Genomic DNA, 8,480 nt, shown 5'->3' with positions numbered 1-8,480 from the left:
TGTGGGTGCTGTTTTGAGCGTCGGTGTGGACTTGATGGGCCGAATGGCTTATAGGAATTCTGTGATTCCATACCAAATGTACCACTGATGGATGGAGTTAATTTTTATGTTTGACGGTGTGCTAACAAATCTTGATTGGCACTACGAATTACCTTTAAACTGCTTTTATTCATTAATGAGATTTGGGCATCGTTGTCTGGGCTAGCACTTACTGCTCTTCCCTAGTTGCCCTTAAGAAGGTGATAGTCAGCTACGTTCCATCTGTTTTTTCCTGCTGCTGCATAATCCCCCAGGATCCATGCACGGTAGAATCAGAAGTCAATGTGTCCACGAGCTGAGGAGGAACATTAGTGGCCTGCCTTATGCTGGGTACTGGGAAAGGAATGAATTACAGTAAGAAAGTGCAATGAGACTTGACTTTAAATTTCTAGCCAAAAATTCAGAATGTAAGAAAAGGAAGAGAGGAAATGTCAAGGGAAATGACCTTTGTGTTGGTTCAACTATGTTTGCAATTATTTCCAAAGTTCATTTTGTAGACCAAACTCAAGTACTGCTTTTTTATCAATATGTTTTAGCTTGCTCATTGGGACAATTTGCAAGAAAAACCAAAGGTAAAACAACATATACATTGTTTGAGAGGAGTTGGTAGTTAATTGTCAGTAATCATTAACTGATGCATTCATCACAACAATGCCTCTACCAATCAGCAGTCTCCTATAACCTGTATGAGAGGAGTTAACTGCCAACCATCATTAACTGGTGCATTTGCCATGTCATATCAATCACAGCCCACTTTCTCATTATCCCTATCATTACTATTTCATGTAAATTGTCCAAATGAATGTAAGAGCTTTGACAAATGTGTCTTTTCTCAGCAACAGTCCCATGTTCTTCTGGTTGGTCTTCCAGGTTTCTCCACATCTCCAATGCTCCCTTTCCAACACCAACCTTTATATTATAGCTCACTCCAAACTTTATCTTCTACACCATATGGTGTCCCACAGACCAATCACTAAATTTGCCCTTGATTAAAGCAGCCAGGCTTTCAAAAGTCAAAACCAGGGCACACTAAAAGGACATGGCGAGGTGGGGCTCTGAGATGATTCACGTGTTGGGTGATCAATGGCAGGATTCTGAGGGAGGGGCAGTTGAAAGTGGGAATGGGAAGGGTGAGTGGCATGGTGGCTCAGTGGTCAGCACTGCTGCCTCATAGTGACAAGGACCTGGATGCAATTCCACCTTGGGTGATTATATGGAGTTCGCACATTCTCCAGGTGTCTGCATGGGTTTCTGCTGCATATGCCAGTTTTCTCTCACAGTCTAAAGACGTGCAGGTTAGATGGATTTGCTATGGTAAATATGGGGTTATGGGAATAGGGTAGGGGGCTGGGTCTGGTTGGGATGCTCTTCGGAGGGTTGGTGCTGACCTGATGGGCCAAATAGCCTCTTTCCACACTGTAGGGATTCTGATTCTATGAGATCAAATGGAGACATCTCCCCGAATTTGTCCAGCCAGAGCTAATGACTCTACAGCATCGATCCTTTAACAGGCATCATCAGCAATGGAGACACTGGTGCCAAAAAAAGTTGTAGCAACTCCTATGAAGACATCAAAGGGTGTGGTGATGGGTGCCTACAAGAAGAAAGAAGGAATTTCATACAGATTTTGTGTGGGTAGAATTGAGGAACCGCAAAGGTAAAAAAAAACCATAGCTGGAGTTGTGTACAGGTCTCCAAACAGTAGTCAAGAGCTGGGGCGCAAGATACAACAGGAGATAGAAAAGGTGTACAAGAAAGGCAAGGCTACAGTGATCATGGGGGATTTCAACTTGCAGGTGGACTGGGAAAATCATGTTGGTGGTGGATTGCAAGGAAAGGAGCTTGTGGAATGTCTACGAGACGGCTTTTTGTAGCAGTTCGTGGAGCCCACAAGGGAACAGGCAATTCTGGATTTAGTGTTGTGCAATGAGGCAGACTTGATAGGGGAGCTTAAGGTGAAGGAACCCTTAGGAGGCAGTGATCATAAGATGATAATATTTACTCTGCAATGTGAGAGGGAGAAGATAGAATCAGAGGTAACGTATTACAGCTGAATAAAGGCGACTGCAGAGGGAGGAGCTGGGCAGAATTGACTGGAAGAGGATACTAGCAGGAAAGACAGTGGAACAGCAATGGCAGGAGTTTCTGGGAGTAATTCAGGAGATGCAGCAAAAATTCATACCTAGGAAAAAGAAGCATGGTACAGGGAGGATGAGGCAACCATGGCTGACTAAGGAAGTCAGGGATAGCATTAAAGCAAAAGAGAAAGCATATAATGTGGCGAAGGGCAGTGGGAAACCAGAGGACTGGGAAGCTTACAAAGAAAGGAGGGAGAAGATTAAATATGAGGGTAAGCTAAGCAGTAATATAAATGAAGACTGTAAGAGTTTCTTTAGATAAATAAAAGGCAAAAGTGGACATTGGACCACTGGAAAATGATGGTGGAGAGATAGTAGTGGGGAACAAGGAAATGGCTGAGGAACTGAATAATTACTTTGCTTCAGTCTTCATGGTGGAAGACATGAGTAATCTCCTAAAAATTGAAGAGAGTCGGGGGCAGAGCTGAGTATAGTGGCCATCACCAAGGAGAAGGTGCTAGTAAAACTGATTGGCCTGAAGGTGAATAAATCACCTGGACCAGATGGACTACACCCCAGAGTTCTAAAGGAGATAGCTGAAGAGACAGTGGAAGCGTTAGTGGTGATCTTTCAGGAATTCGCTAGAGTCAGGGAGGGTTGCAGAGGACTGGAAAATCGCTAACATGACACCCCTGTTTAAAAAGGGAGTAAGACAAAAGATGAAAAATTACAGGCCGATTAGCCTAACTTCGATTGTGAGTAAGATTTTGGAGTCCATTGTAAAGGATGAGATTTCTGAATATTTGGAAGTGTATGGTAAAGTAGGGCAAAGTCAGCATGGTTTCATCAAGGGGAGATCATGCCTGACAAGTCTGCTAGAATTCTTTGAGGAAGTAATGAGCAGGGTAGACCAAGGAGAGCCAATGGATTTTATCTACCTGGACTCCAAGAAGGCCTTTGATAAGGTGCCACTTAAGAGGCTGCTGAGTAAGATAAGGGCCCACGGTGTTAGAGGCAGGGTGCTAGCATGGATAGAAGATTGGCTGTCTGGCAGAAAGCAGAAAGTGGAGATAAAAGGGTCTTCCTCAGGATGGCAGCTGGTGACAAGTGGTGTTCCACAAGGGTCAGTGTTCGGACCACAACTTTTCACTTTGTACATTAATGATCTAGATGAAGGAACTGTGGACATTCTGGCTAAGTTTGCAGACAATACAAAGATATGTGGAAGGACAGGTAGTATTGAGGAGATGGGGAGGCTGCAGAAGGATTTGGACAGGTTAGGACAGTGGGCAAAGAAGTGGCAGATGGAGTACAACGTGGGAAAGTGTGAGGTCGTGCACTTTGATAAGAAGAATAAAAGCATGGACTATTTTCTAAACGGGGAGAAAATTCAAAAGTCTGAAGTGCAAAGAGACTTGGAAGTTCTAGTCCAGGATTCTCTCAAGGTAAACTTGCAGGTTGAGTCAGTAGTCAAGAGGCAAATGTAATGTTGGCATTTATTTTGAGAGGACTTCAATATAAAAGCAGGGATGTACTACTGAGACTTTATAAGGCTCTGGTCAGGCCACATTTAGAGTACTGTGTGCAGTTTTGGGCCCCATATCTTAGGAAGGATGTGCTGGCCCTGGAGCGGGTTCAGAGGAGGTTCACGAGAATAGTCCCGGGAATGGAAAGCTTAACATATGAAGAACGTTTGAGGACTCTGGGACTATACTCATTGGAGTTTAGAAGGATGAGGGGGGATCTAATTGAAACTTTCAGAATACTGAATGGCCCGGACAAAATGGATGTTGGGAAGATGCTTCCATTGGTAGGAGAGTCTAGGACCCAAGGGCACAGCCTTAGAGTAAAGGGAAGTCCTTTTAGAACAGAGATAAGGAGAAACTTCTTCAGCCAGAGAGTGGTGATTCTATGGAATTCATTGCCACAGAAGGCTATGGAGGCCAGGTCAAAGAGTACATTTAAGACTGAGATAGATAGGTTCTTGATTATCAAGGGTTATGGGGAGAAAGCGGGAGAATGGGGTTGAGGAACTTATCAGCAGACTTGATGGGCCGAATGGCCTAATTTCTGATCCTAAATATACATTTGACGCATAGGGAATAGGTGAAGGCCATGACATTGAACCATATTTTAGGAAATTGTCAGGGCATTGGGACATTTAATGTAAAATTGTAACCGCACCAACAAAACCAGGTCATTAGGTCACCTTATCCTGGACACTTCGTATTGAAATGCCACCTTGCCTAATTCTACAGCCTGTTCTAACTGAGCAAATCTGCACAACCTCCCCACACCAGTTAACTCACGGACATGAGACTGTTGTCCTCCACTCACCTCAACTAAGATCTGCTTTGGAATTCTTTCCTTAAACCTCTTGTCCTCACCCCTTTGAAAAGACTCCGGAATACTCAGTCACCAGCATGCACCGACTCCCCACCCCTTCCCCCACTGAGACATTTCTCAACATAAACGCACCACACAAAATCAAGTTGCAGTTGATGAGTATCTCTCTCTGAATATACTCTCAGCCATCCAAGTGCAGTATCTAAGCACTCACTGCTCTCTTGGTCCAATAATGCGTTTCCACATGGAAATGTTGGATAATTGCAGCCTAGCGGGGCAGGTGCCCTGGAATAGCTTTTCACGTCATTTTAGTCCAGTCACTCTGTGGCACCCCTCTCCCTCTGCCCCCTCCTCCCCCACCCATGCCCCTATTCATGATGTCACTGGAGTGGAACATTATACTGTCAGAATGAAGGGGGAGTTTTATTAAAGTTCAGAAACACGACTAAGATCCTACTGGTTACAGCAACAACGTAACTGCAAACTGTTGAAGAGGAGGTAAATTAGATCGACTGGGAGTGTTGGAAAGTGGCTTTGCTACTGGACTAATGATCCAAGGTATGGACCAATGATTGGAGAGGAGTTCAAATCCTATTTTGGCAGGTGGGGGAATTTCAAGTTCATTTTACTAAGTACACCGAAAGGAAAAATGAGTATCAAAAATAGTGACTATAAAACTACTAGATTGTCAAAAAAACGCATCTGGTTCTTTGATGTAGAGCTGGATGAACATAGCAGGCCAGACAGCATCAGAGGAGCAGGAAAGCTGGGCCCATTTCTGAAGAAGGGTCCAGACCCAAAACGTCCTGCTCCTCTGATGCTGCCTGGCCTGCTGTGTTCATCCAGCTCTACACCTTGTTATCTCAGATTCTCCAGCATCGGCAGTTCCTACTTTCTCTGGTTCTTTGATGTCTTTCAGTGAAAGAAATCTGCTGTCCTTATTTGGTTTAGCCTGTGTATGAATGCAAATCAACATCATGGGGTTGACTTTAAACTGCCCTCTGAAATACTTTCTCAAAGGTATTTAGGAATGGGCAATAAATTATGCCATTCTAATCCTACTAATTAATTTAAAACATTTAACATCAAAGTTGGATGTTTTAGAACCCAGAGATGGCAGTGAAGCAAGGAATTCTGTTGTCCAGTTACCAGGATGCAGTGAAGGTATGGTGATCCCCATTATGCAGCAACTTTAATCCCAACTATGTAGCCCAGTCAGAGATCAGGAAGGACTTGTGGTCCAACCCTAGGTTGTGTGGAACCAGCCAAAATGGCGGTAGAGTATTACAACTGACTGCATGGTATTTGGCCTTGGGATCAGAAAGTTCCATCCTCAGCACTTTTATATATTCACTCACAGGATGTAGGTGTCACAAGTAAGACTGGCATTTATTTCCCATTCACAATTACTTTTGAGAAAGTGGTGGTAATCTCTCTTCAGGAACTGCTACAGTCCATGGCATCCAGGCACATCAACAGTACTATTAGAAGGCACTAATTCCTTCGTCAGTTTTTTCCTTCATTACGTAGGGATGCCATGAGAGTTTGGATGGTTACATATCATCAGATCCCTGAGCTCTGGACTTCCTCTCCTACATCCACTTGCTATCTCTCCTTTAAGGCACTCTGCAAAACCAACCTGTAACCAAAATTTCGGTCATCTGTCCTCATAATGTGGCTTGGTGTCAACTTTTCTTTGGTACGACTCCTTGTGTCTTGGGATATCTTATTATGTGAAAGGGACTATATAAATACAACTATTGCAGTTCTTTAAAATTCATTGCTGGTCCAGCTAGCAAAGCTCACATTCCATCATTTATCGACTGCCCCTAGTTACCTTTGATAAGATGGTGGTAAGCTGCCTTCTTGAATTGCTCCAGTCCATTTGGTTTAGTAACATGCACAACGCTATTAGGGAGTTCCAGGATTTTGTGTTTGCAAAGCGCTGTCTAAGGAGCCTTCATCTGTGATAGATGATACACACTGGTTCTACTTAATGTTGGTAGTTTGAGGAACAGCCTCTGACACAGCATTGGTGGAGACACCAGCGGCCAGAGTAGGGACATCAGCGACTAGCAGCCCAGCGCAATGTGGCAGCAGCCAGCAGTCAGACCACATGGAGCCTTTGGAGAGACGCTGCGATGTTTGTCTTTTTAACTTTGCTTCTTGTTTTTTTTTGGACCTATGGTCATTCTGTGTATAGCTGTAATGTAACTTTTTTTTTCCCTCATTTCTCTAGCCTGTAACTAAGGATTGTACCTACGTACCTTTGTACCTAAGATGGCACTGTAAGTGGCAATATATAAACTTTTCACTGTATTAATTTGAATACATTTGACAATAAAGCCAATTCAATTCAGGATGTGATGCCAATCCAGCAGGCTGCCTTGTCCTGGATGGTGTTTATTTCCTTAAGTGTTGAGGGAGCTGCTCTGATTCAAACAAGTAGGGAGTATTCCATCACACTCTTGACTTGAGCTTTATAGATGGTGGACAGGTTTTAGGGAGTCAGGTGGATTACTCACTGCAGGATTCCTGGCCTCTAACCTGCTCTTGTAGTGACAGTATTCAGATGGGTAGTCCAGTTCATATTATGGTTAATGGTAATGCCCAGGATGTTGATAATGGGGCAGCAGTTAGATTCTGTCTTGTTGGAGATGGTCATTGCCTAACGCTGTATAGCATAACTGCCAGTCAGCAAACATTCCCATTTCTAACCTTATGATGGAGGGAAGATCATTGATGAAGCAGTTAAAGACAGTTGGTCCAAGGATACTACCCTGAGGAACTCATGCAGAGATAACCCAGAGCAAGGTGACTGATCTCCAATAACATAACATAACATAGAACGGTGCAGCACAGGAACAGGCCCGTCGGCCCACGATGTTGTACTACAACCATTTTTTTTTGTGCCAGGTATTTGCAGAGTTTTCCCCTCAATTCCCATTTATCAAATTTTGCCAGGATTCCTGGGCACGAAACTTGGTCAAATGTCAAAGCAGTCACTCTCACCTTACTCAGAGTCATACAGCATGGAAGCAGACCCTTCAGTCCAACAGTCCACACCTCCTGGAGTTCTGCACTTCTGTTTGTGTTTGAACCACAGCTGTAATCAGGTCAGGAACTGCATAGCCTAGGCACAACACAAGCTGAACATTAATGAGCCAAGGAACTGCTCTTTGACAGCATTACTGTTTAATTATTTTACTGATGAGAGACTGATAGCATGCTAATTAGTTTGGATTTGTCCTGCTTTTTGTGTGGAGGAGACAGCTGGGCAATTTTCCACATGATTGGGTAGATGCCGATGTTGTAGCTGTATTGGAACAGCTTGGCTAGGGACACAACAAGTTTTGAGGCACAAATCTTGAATGCTATTGCTGAAATGTTTTCAGAGCCCATAGTTTTGTCAGAGCAGTAGCTAATACTTTCACCTTTTTCTTGATATCCTGTGGAGTGAATCAAATTGGCTCAGGACTGGCATCTGTGATAGAGGGGACCTCCTGAGGAGGCTAAGATGGATCATCTACTCAATCCTTCTGGGTGAAGATGGTTGCAAAGGTTTCAGCTTCATTTGTCCTCGGATATGTTGGGCTTCCCCTCATGAGGGTGGGGATATTTGTGCAGCCTTGTCCAGTGAGTTAATTATCAATCATCATTCACAACTAGATGTGACAGGACTGCAGAGTTTATATATGATTCATTGGTTGTGGAATCACTTACGTCTCTCCTGCAGAAGCTTATGCTGTTTAGCCCATAAGCAGTTAATTTGTAGCTTGACAAGGTTGTCACTTCCATGTGGAGCTGGAGGAACGCAGTGGGTCAGGCAACATTAGAGGACCAGGAAAGTCGACGCTTCAGGTTTACACCCTTCATCAACTACTTATTTTTAATTCCAGGCTTTTAAAAATTAAACTCAAATTTCACCATCTGCCATGGTATTTGAATCCACGTTCCCAGAACTTTAGCTTAGGACTCTGGATTACTAACCAATTGACATTACCTGTCAATTGAGAC

The sequence above is a fragment of the Rhincodon typus genome, chromosome 6 (assembly GCF_021869965.1).
Source record: "Rhincodon typus isolate 14 chromosome 6, sRhiTyp1.1, whole genome shotgun sequence".
NCBI lineage: Eukaryota > Metazoa > Chordata > Chondrichthyes > Orectolobiformes > Rhincodontidae > Rhincodon > Rhincodon typus.
This window is presented reverse-complemented; position numbering follows the sequence as displayed.